The sequence below is a fragment of the Vidua chalybeata genome, chromosome 2 (assembly GCF_026979565.1).
Source record: "Vidua chalybeata isolate OUT-0048 chromosome 2, bVidCha1 merged haplotype, whole genome shotgun sequence".
In the NCBI taxonomy this organism is placed as follows: Eukaryota; Metazoa; Chordata; class Aves; order Passeriformes; family Viduidae; genus Vidua; species Vidua chalybeata.
Genome location: NC_071531.1, coordinates 29,797,839 through 29,809,763, shown reverse-complemented (window position 1 = coordinate 29,809,763; position 11,925 = coordinate 29,797,839).

Genomic DNA, 11,925 nt, shown 5'->3' with positions numbered 1-11,925 from the left:
TTATCTGTCTTGCAGATCCTAAAGAGAGGCTGAAGGTTTCCTAGTACTGTGCACAATGCAATACAACTCCAGAGCCAGAGCGAAGAACATTCTTCAGATGAGCATTGTTCTTCACAGTCCAGGCAAGAGTAGTGGTGGCTCCTTGCAATACAAGTAGCTCCAACAGGATCCTTAAAAGAATGTTTAAAAGGACACTCCATTCACCTTCAATAATCATGGCAAAGGTTTTAGGAGATGTGGCTCTGGAGCAAGAAAGACCACATGCAATTCCATCTGCATAAATGTCAGAGGCTTCACTCTCTTGGAAATCCTGGATATATCTGCTGGTGTCTGGTCACTCCTTTCTCCTCACTTCACACTTACCCTCTCTTCTTTTTTGATTTTTTTTACCCCATCTGCCAGCAACAGGGAAAATCTCCTATTTTATGGAGAGCAGCTGGTGCTTCCCTACCAGCAACCCATCACCCACAGTGACAGATCTTTTCCATCCTAAATGATTCCATGCTATCACAGAGCTCTTCTTTCACTAGCAATGCAAAGCTAGTATTGGAATAGTGGTTCTCCCCACAAACTTCCTACCTGCCCTCCCAGACAAACTTCCTACCTGCCCTCCCTGTGAAGCATCATCCCCAGCATCCTGTACTTGGTTTGCCTAAAGGCTGCTGCTCTTTGACTGGAAGACACGCTTCTGGCATTCCTGGGCAGTGAATTACAGTCATGTTGGCAGCTGCCCTCTGCCCCTGTCTATTGCAATACCTCAAGATGATGCCAGGAGGCCCTGGGCTGCATTAGGAGGAGGGTCACCAGCAGGTCGAGGGAGGTGATTATTCCCATTCAGTTCAGCACTGGTAGACAGACACGTGTGAGGTTCTGGGTCCAGTTCTCAGCTCCCCAGTACAACACAGACAGGAACTTTCTGCAGCAAGTCAGTGAAGGGCCATGAAGATGATGAAGGGATGAGATGTTGAGAGAGCTGGGATTGTTCAGTCTGGAAAAGAGAAGGCTCAGGGGGATCTGACCCTTATGTATGAATACTCAGTGGTGTGACTAAAGAAGATGAAGTCACACTAAGTGGTGTCCAGTTAAATGGCAAGAGGCAATTGGCAGAAATGGAAATACAAGAAATACCATTTCAACATTAACTGCCCCCCGTCCCTCCTCCACTTCTCTACTAAAAGGGTGATCACCCAGAGTGACCACCCAGACAGGCTGTGGAGTCTCCATCCTTGGAAATAGTCAAAATCTGACTGTATCCACTCCTAAGCAACCTGCATTAGCTGACTCTGCTCTGACCAGGTGTCAGACTAGACAATTTTCAGAGGCACCTGCCTCCCAGCCTTAACAGTTCTGTGATCCTATTTGTTGATTCTTATGTCTTGCAGTCAATCCCACTATCCTTATCCTTAACCACCTTGATGAAGTGTTGTTTGGCACTCCTGGGTGAAGGAACAAATTAGCTTTTCTGCAGCAGATACTCAAGAGACACCTGACAGGCAGTCAAATGTGCAGCTGCTATGGGGAGTAGATGAGAAAAAAAGGTTGTTCCATAAGGTATTAATACCAGACAAGGGGATTCATCCCATCTAACTCTGGACATTTGCAGTGTAACCATTTATGTCTGAGTAGTGTATCTAGACTCTCTTTGGAGTCAACACAGAGAAAGAGGCATTTCTAGAGAGTGACTCATGTGACCTATTTCACATGATGTGAATCATGGCCAAGAGCTGCCTGTCTTTCTTTGCTGACTACTATGAGGAGAGTGAGGAGTGAAGAGGTCAAGTTTGGACTTCTATACTGTAGACATCTTAAAGCATTTAGAATGATTCCCACCTCTGATACTTGTGCAGAAGTCTGTTATTGCCTAGAGTAAATTTTTACACACCATAAAATGCAGTCAAATTTGATTAATGTCTCTTTGCCTACAAAGAGGACTAAACAAACAGACAACTGATAAGGACAGGCAAACCCCAGAGCACTGCAGATTAAAAGGTCATACAAGTGATCTAGGGGCTATCATTTTATTCCAATACTGAGTATTTTAGGGGTACAGGTCAAGGGCACTTTGATTAATGGGACTTCATCTAGTACATTGGACCAAAGTCAAGGGCCCTAAACCCAACCCTACAGATTCCTTTTGTGGCTGGGCTCCTTACAGTCCAGGGGAGTCTAGAGAACTGTTTACTTGATCAGTCCATGCTACTGTTTCTGGGGTGGACAGAAGAGGGCTGTGGACAAGATGTCTAGGTAAGAATACGTCTTAGATAATTCTTTGCAATTTTTGCAGATTTCTTTGCATACATCCATCAATAGGATCTTACCAAGGCAGATCTTCACCTCATCACACTGTTGATTGAACTTAGTCATAAACCATCCTTGGCTTCCAATGAAAAGCATCAAGGAGGCAATGTGTATCCTTGGCAGTGACAGGCCCTAGAGTGGCTCAAAGGCTTGAAGGGATGGCAAGAAGACACAACCTGTCTTGTTTTTTCTTTTGAAGTATGATAAGGCAACACAGCATAAAACTTTTTTCCCTTTTTGCACTGTCTGGCATACATCTGGTCAGCATCTAGACAGAGGACTGATCAGACTTGGCAGAGGTAGTTTGGCTGTGCAGCATGATGCCTCCACGCAGTATAGGAAGCCAGATGGCATTAACACCCTGTGGTGGTGCCAAGGGTGCTGGGGTGCAGTCCTGGGTGGTCCTGGGTGCCTCAGACAGTCAGTCTAGGAGCTTGATCCTAATATTGCACCAAGGGCTCTGGGAAAAGGCAGTACAGCTCCAGATTTCATCAGGCAAGTGATCTTTGGGCAAGATGCTTAGCCCCAGGATTTTTCAAGGGAGGCCATAATTTCTAGATAGCTGCATCATTTTGGAATGTTAACATTGAAGAAAAATAAAGGATTGAGAAAGAGTAAATAAAGTCAACTGCTGAGAAAAATAACATGCACAGTGTGAATGAAAATAGTTCATCTCAAATTAGGTACTTCAAATCCCAAATTAATTCCTGGTATAAAAGAACTTGTGACCTCAAATTTCTCAGAACTTTGATAAAGACAATAATTTTCCTGAAATGCTTAGAGATGTCAGACAACTATATAAGATTTAAGTGTTATTAAGTGTAGATATTAGCTGCTGTCCTGTAAAATATAGTATGCAAACATGTTGGAAACTGCTGTGGGATGCAGGAAAAAGGTTGATATTTAAATATAATTTTACACCTTGACAGTGTAAAATTTCATCATCAAAAAAATCATAAAGTGTTTCTGTCTTATTTTGGTGGAGAGAGGAAAGTGGCTAACTATAACAAAATGCTTAAAATATCTGGTGCTAAGGTTAGTGGCCCTTACTAAAACTCATTAACTTCCCTCATTTGGTATTTCCTTTTCAACATATGAAAACACATTTTTGCTTCCAGCTGAGCCCAGTTAAAAGCAAGACATGACCTTTTTCTCTGCTGCACAGGTGTCCATCTCGGTGGAAATGCATGATCTCCACCTCTTCTTGCAGTGGTGTAATTCCATGTAGATCAAGAAGAATCCAGCTCCAGAGGTTTTTACCCCCAATCTTGTCAAAATTCATGTGCAAGAGGAAACTGTTTTGGTGAGCTTACATTCATCCTCAGTGAGCTGACTTTCAGATCCCAACATCAGTGTAAAGACAGCCTTTCTTTCCTGGAGGAAATCAAGGGCTTGATCAGGCAGGGAGCTGCAGGCAGGGCTTGAGTACATCTGGCAATGTTCTGGGGAACTCTGAAAAGCCTCTTGCCAAGTACTGAGGAACTGATCAGGGGAAACGCCCTTATTCAGAAGTGCACATTTACATGCCACTCTACCACCTTTAGTACTTTCTGAACTGGGACTTCCTCCTGTGGTGTATGCCTTCATCTCACCATTTCTCCTTATGTATTTACACCAAGTTCAAATAATGGCTCCAGGCTGGGCTTATGAGAGGAGGGAACAAAAATTATCAAAGCAGCGGAAAAAGTTTTCAACGTGCTGTTGGGAAATCATGTGTTGTTTTTCTTTGTATAAATTTTCCTGCTTTTTCCATTTCATGGCTAATTGAGCCAAGGCCAAATTGCCTATTCACCACTGCCTAACAACATCTTTGTTTCTGATGATGACTGTGTATAGTAAAACCAGCAATCTTAAATGGGAGAAGTTGGTCATCAGAGCTTCCAAGCAGTTTCAGAAGAGCTACCCTAATTCACAGCAGTTAAGTATCTGTCACCCTGACTTCACTTTGCTACTTAAATGGATAAATAGTTTCCAAAGCATGCATGACTGCATTGAAAATCTTAAAAACTGACATTGCATGAAAAAGCATTGCCTGGCTACAAGAGATTCATCACACCAACCTGAGATGTCTCCAGCAAAGGCTCCAGCCTCCAAACTAACCATGACTGCTAAGATACCATTCCTCGGTGCTACTTCATTGTTTGTTTCATGATGAGAGGAACCTGAATGTTCACCCTGGAGGTGCTCACTTCTTCAAATGGACAGGTGAAGCCCACATGTTTTATCTCGATATAACAGCTCTCTATAGACCCTCTATATTCAATGTTTCTGTTATGACCAGAAGACCCCTAAAATGTCCACATTTCAAAAGAAAAAGTTATGACATTGATTAGGAATTCTTCACTAAAAGTCACACCAAGGAACTTTACCAATCTGCTTTGTCACAGCAGCCCTGATATTTGGCTTACTTAAAGCCAGATCACAGAGGGTAAATGTATCATACAGAAGAGCCCTCTGTTAAATTAGCAAGATCTAGAAATAGACAGAAAATGTCTCTGAAAGCCAAAATGTAGCTAAAATACTTTGCCTTCTATCAAAACCCAGCAGTGCCCCATAACATTCAACATTTTATTGTTATTTTGATGACAACATTTTGTTTAAGAAACAACACCTGGAGGATTATCTTGTGTCAATCAGCAGCCCTTCCCATTTCAGCCATTGATTACAACAAGAGGGTGTATTTTTTTTTAATTATACCCTCTAAGGTTATATCAGCCTAGAGGCTTTGTCCCTTCCCTTGGACCTTCTTTGGCATTTCTATTGACATGTCAGCAGCAGCCTCATGAGATCTTGGCTTTGTTGCTGGAGGTAACTTGGTAAGTTGCCAATGCCACTTCACCATTTCACTTGTGCCTCTTTGCTGTCATGGCCTTCTTGGTGACGTCACTGCCAGGCATCAGAACTGATTCGCTCTTTCTGGGGAATGTTATTTTTCAGCTGATGTAGGCTTAGCCCTGCAAATCCTTGTTCTGGCAATAGCTGTTGCCCATGGAGAGGTGTGAAGCCAGGTACAGGGCACCAGGGAAGGGAGCAGAGGGAACATTTTAAGTTAGCTTCATTGACAAAGCCAGAGTTTCCTGAAATTATGGCCTCTGTGGACCTCATGCTGTATAAAATGAAAGGGAAACTTAAGCCAATTAAGCCTGTGTATTAATTGTGGAAATTCTTATGTGGTTCTAAATCTCCTTTAATGGCACTGGGGTTTTATTTTTTCATTTGAAAGGATAGTTAATTCTCACCTAAGCTTTTTTCCCCCTTTCTTTTGCATTTTCATGCAAATTCACTCTTCATTTTAAAGTTACTTTCCAAACACAACTCCACTCATTGTAAAATATAACACAAAATGAAAATCCCTTCAACGTTCAAATAAAAGTAACTTGGAAACTGAAGAAGAAAGCTTTCAAAGGGCAGACTTCAGTAGCTTTAATGTTTGTTTAAAATACATGCTCTACACTTTAATTTCAACTTCTATAATTTACCTCACTAAGTCACAATTCTCAAAGGTGTACGAATTCACAGGGAGCTTGCACAATGCACAAAGTTCAACATGGGAATACATTTTCAGAATTAAAGACGGCTGTACTCAGACCAGGGGCACTGCAGGAACTGATGCTCCCACAGATTTCTTGCAGAAGCCCCCTGTTTGTGGAAATGCATTAGCTTCATTCTGGGGACACGATGACATCTGTACCAGCTCAGGCCATGTTAAAGGTTGGTTATAACCAGATCTGTAAACTTTTTTGGATCAGCTTGCTCTGCATCAGATGCAGACACATAACCATCATCTTTCCACTCAGCCCAAGTCTAGAGAAATATTTCTGTGCTAACTTTATGCCTTTTTTATCAAGTTTAAGCTGACTTCAGTATCTTCTCCGTTAGATGTTCTGTGACAAAATGACTTCCTCAGACTTTTTTGAACACATTTGAATTGACAGAATAAGTTCATAAAGGTTCAGTGATTTGTATCACGTCGTCATGGCATTACTGACTCATTATATGGCACATCAAGACTATGTTCAGGGCGATGCCAAAATGAGGCCCAAGTTCTTGAAAAGTGATCCTCACTGATCTGCTCACGAGCCTGGCAGGCTTGCAGACTCAACTTGAACTCTGTTTATATAAGCTGAAGGGCTTTGAAAGAACAACATAACTACCTCCACACTCACTGCCTTTCTGCTTTCACCACATTGCGGACACAACAGAGCTGGATAAAACAAAATAAAATCTGAAAACAGGTGTTATTTCCAATAATTATCTGTTTGATCACATGGCTCTTGTTAAGGACAATGCAGTGACAGGAGTCAAAGAGCAGAAGGAAAAGCATAGCATACATGCCCATGTGCTTTGTGGGGAAGGCCTGGGAGATCCTTGCACAAGCACTGCCTGTAAATGCCTGCACAGCCACAGCCACTGTCATGTTGGCAAAGCAACTTTTCTTATTTGAGGGTGCAAATGTGGCATAAGCAGGTTGTCTCTCTCCTGAAGACAGATCCCAGAAACTCTGGGTGAGCATGCCCAGGTGCCCTTTTGTGAGATAAATCACATCAAGACAAATGTGAGGAGAGACAATACTCCCTGAGGAGTTCTGACTCAGATGGGGAGGAAAAGAGTTTGCTCACAGCCACTACAGATATGGCTCAGGGCCCCGTATAAGAGGTGAAATAAGTGTCACACTTGGGTCATGGGAAGATAGCTACAAGCCAGCTTAGCTACAAGCAGAGATAGCCTGTGACAGCCAGTCACACTCAGTAATTGCATGCTTTGTGTGACAGATAGCAGACCCAGAAACAGCAAGCTTGTTAAAACCCTAGAGCATGGGCAACGTACAGAAATATACATGGGATCTTCTCAATTAGCCCAAGCATGCAACAGTATTTTTTATTCCAGGTTTTTGCATCGTTGCCTGGTTTAAGTCTAGCTGCAGGACTGACAACTGTCTGATATGAAGTACAAGATTCTGGACTGTACTGTGAGTTCAGTCTGAGTAGATCAGTTAGGGATGTAGAGTCAATGAAAGACTGTGACAATATGAAATCACCCTTTCTTCTGTGTAGAAGCAGTCTCCTCACAAAGGCTATGGCTCCATGGATGCAAATCCTGTGTGGGAATGTTCAGAGTCAGATTCAAAATGCCACAGCTAGATGATGCAAATTTCTGAACTTCACTCTGCTGGTTTAGATTTGTTCACAGATTTCTCTGGAAGCATGTTGTCCTGGCAAACTTCATACCATTTCAGCCATCAGCTTCTCATGTCCTGTGACTCTAGATGGACCAGGTACCATCTTTCTTCATCACAACCAGCATAAATTAATGACATAAAAATTGTATTCTGTTATTTTCCTAAGAAAACTTTCATATGCTCATTTGTAATCTGGATTAAATTAGAACTGCTGGGTGCTCCAGTACTGCACAAGTGTGATATTAATTATTATAGGACTACGGTTAACTATTCCCCTTAGGCTATACTGCAGTGCCATTTGAAGTAACTCTTCCCAAAATTACTTTCAGGACATGATTTTGTGGTACCTAGATCTCTGTGCAATAACAACTTGAGAAATTCCCGCTCTCACCAAATTGCCTACCACTCATTTAAAGCAGGGTGTTAATGGGAGGTAAAGCAAAACTTGCAAAAAAATAAAGATGGCTGATGTTTTTTGCTAACATCAGCCTAGCTACCAAACCACAATACAGGGAAGCCGTACCAGCACAGCTGAAAAAACAGCACAGATGTGGAGCCTGGCAGGGGATGGAGAAAGGTGGGCACCTCCAAAGTGCTGACAGTGCTGACTGTACTGTGCCTCCCTGCATGGTACCGAGCAGCTGTGGAAAGGGCTCTGACTCAACTTTGCCACTCTTCCTGCACTAGCAGGATTGCTATATTTAGACAGTCCCTGTGTTTCAGGAGTCCTTTCAATCCAGTCCCCAAAATGCTAACAGAGGAAGCCAGCTAGGGTGTGGGCAGTGATGGTCTCAAAGCGTACAGCTGGTGCTCCTTTTTGGCCCTGTGCAACTTCATGTCACCTACATCATCATCTACACGTGCATCCCCAAGCCTGGGTCCAGCTACGTGCCTGAGCCTTAGCTGCATGCTGGAATGAGGGAAACCCATCAGTGTGGGAGGCAGTGCAGTATCCTGAGGAGCGGGAAGCAGCAGGATGTCACCAGCAGCAGCGTGTGCGCAACTGGGCAACCAGAGCTGCAGGAACATGTCCACCCCATATGACATTATTAAGATGCAGCATGAGAAAACATGGGTGTGCCGGCAGCGATCATGCAGAGCAGCTCTCACATGGAGGTGTGAGATAGGGGTGGTGGAAACAGCAGAGGAGGAGAGGAGCCTAAGCTGGAGGGAGGCTGATTGTGTGGCATCCTTTTGTAACTGATCTACTCCCAGTATGTGTTGTAATAAATAGCATGAGGAGAACAGTCTCCCAGCCTCCTTCTGCTCCATATGCAGCAGGAGAGCTGGACTATGCAAAGCCTCACTCAGCCCCACTCACTACCCTGTACTCTGTTACTTATCACCCTAGCTTGAGCCTCCCTCAGGGATTTTTTCAGCCAAGGAGAGAACCATTTCCCCAGAGTATGACGGGGCACATGTCTAACACTTCACACTATAAAGGAGGTCAAAATCACTCCCATTTTCCACATAGAGAACGGGAGTGGAAGCAGGAAATGAGATGCCCCAGGGCTATGGGATGAATCAGTAGTAGAACAAAATGAAAATTCAGAACTTCCTGTCTCTTTACTCATCTTCTTGAATACTGTTGATGATTAAGCTCATAAAAAGTTAGTGCAGTTGATGACCTCTGTATCTCTGGTCAGTGATTAGGGCCCTGGCATATTAGAAGTGGAAAATTGTAGAACAAAGACAATTTCAAAGAACTTGAAAAAAAAAATAGAGGGCAAGGAATTTCTTTTGTGGCTACAACATAAATGTTGGGTTCCCATCACTCCCACAGTGTCTTTTCCAGTAGGGAAGGAAGTTTCTCTAGTTTTACCTCTATGGGTCCACTGAGAGTTGAAATTGGCTGAAGCCACAGCCACAACCAAAAGGCAATGCTGTGGTTACACTTCCTGCCCTCCACTTAGTTTCTGACCCCTCCGTTTCCCTTTTGTTAACACAACAGCTCAAGGAGACATGATGTGAACCAGCCAACGGAACTGATCAATAATAACATCAGAAGTTATTTTCCTTTTGTGGGCTAGCTTTGCTAAGAGTCCTGGCTCACTACACAGCTGTAGGAAAGCTCATATCCACACAAGGGATGAGGTACCATTCAACTGGAATAAATGGCCAGAGAAAGGGAGGCTCAGGACCCCTCTTTCAGGGATGCTGAAACTGCTCAGGGAGCTACAACTCCTCTGTTCCCTTCACTTCTATGAGCACTTTGAGCAGGAATGGGTGCAACTGTGTCTGAGGGTGATGGAAAGCAGCACACAGGACCCAGCTTTCTCCTGCTTTGCTCCCCAACAGATGGAGTGGACTCAGATGTTTTGATGCTTCTACTGAAGTTTGTCATTTGACACACCGTGTGTGCTCTGTGGGGTGACGATCCACAGGGCTGAAAATGCCTTTCCTTGCATTTAGTCTTCATTATGATTTTTGATGGCTGTCTCACTCCGTCTCACTTCAGCATTGCTTTTTTCACTATGAGGAAGAGTTAAAACAGACTGCTCATCTTCTTTCCAGTGGTTTTAGGTTTGGTCTTTCAACTTTTGGACTTTCAGACTGGGTAAGTACACTGAGCTGGTGAAGAGCATGATGAACATGTGAACAGAGTGGTTTTGGCCACAGCTGAAGAGGCTTCTTCCTCAAAAAAGCAAGCCTTTCATCCCTTCACTTGAGTAGGAAGGAAAAGGAAGGTGAGGCGTCATGGTGCTTCACTCTGGGAACTAGCAGGAAGCTCTTTTCATAAAGCATTTACTGCTTTATGAAAACTAATTTTTCCCTAAAGATAGATGGCTTACTTTTCAAGAATTCACAATCTTGTTGCTAGCACTTTAGCAGTCTTTAGTACAATACAAAACATGCCAAAGAACTGAATTCACTCTAATAAAACAAAAACTTAAAGCAGAGAGGGGACACTGTGGTAGAGCCACATCAGAGGTCTGGTAAAATGACATCTGTTGGTGAAAATATGAATGGTGAAAATGTGTATATGGGCTCAGATCCTCATCTCTAAAATCCTGGGCTGTACTTTTCAGAGGCACAAGGAAGTTGTTACATCCTGGGTTTGGAAAACTCACACTTCAGAGTTTGGGCTTGAAAATCGTTCAGCATTCAGAAATACACAGCAACAGTCTCTGAGGTAGTATTAGCATTACAGAAGGGGATTCTGGAGTTATAATAGACATGTGCCACAGGAATGTCATATTCATACTCAACAGTGAAGAAAGGAAGGATCAGGAGCGGATTAGAAATGAGGACATCACAATGATGCTGCATGGGGAACCCAGCACGAACATGAGATGGAAATCTGTTTACCCATCTTAAAAAGGAAGGTATTAGAAGCAGAAATGGTTCAATGAAGGGCAAATATAGAATGAGTTCCATTCATGGTATCACTAAAAAGACAAGAACTTGCTAGCTGGCAAAAACCAGGGGGAAAAACACACCAGAAGTCTAAAAAATGACCATAACGAAGAAAACGAATAGGAAACGATTGGTGTCTCTTCCAAAACAAGAACCAGCAGGATTTTTTTTTTTTTTTTCAGTCTAGCAAAAGGTGCTCTCCACACAACATGCTAGCTCAGCTTTGGAACTCCCTGCCAAAGGACACTGTAAGAGCCACAACCATGTATGAATTCAGAAAGTAAACAGCCAATCTAATGGAAGGAGAACACAATAAAAAAATATGAAATGCAGTGACACCAAATGCTGCTAAAGAACTCCTTGAGCTGTAGAGAGTTGGTTAAATAAGCCAGGGAAGTATTACTGGATGGTTAAAGTATCCCTGTGATCTTCTCTCAGTGTTTACTACTGGCTAAATCTGGAGATGGATGCTGGGACAGATGGGCAATGGACCTGACTACCAAGGCTTCCCTTACACATAAAAAGCCTGAGTTACCATGTAATGCAAACCAGGCCAATGATAATAAATCTTTGTAGAAATACACTTTTCAAAACCTACTGCCTCTCTAGTCTTGATCTTACTCCCGTGCATGCACTCAGGCAGACACAGCACCAAATCCATTTGAAATTATTTGCTTTTTCCTGACTATAGGTTCCTGTACAGACAACAAAGATTCCTGGTCTAGGCTGGAGTTTCCTTTCTTTGTATCTACACTTAAAGTGAAAATGAAGTATGCCATTAAACTGTTATGGTAATTTATCCTTACACTTTCTGCTCAACAGGTTTGCTTTGTTTCAAAAGTATGTTTCTGTAATACTTATAGCTATGTATATGTAATTTTGTGGTTAAATTAGAAGAGAGAGGAAAACCCTGGTTCCCACAGGAAACACAACTCGACCTCTTGCAAGCAGGTAACATTTTTGCCGTATCAGTGTGATAAAGAATTTCAATGAGAAACAAATCCTGCCAAGGTTTACACCTGTGTGCAACTGCCTGATGTGTCTTGCTCAAGTGAGGTTAATGAGATTTTTCCACGATTCAAATTCTTCTA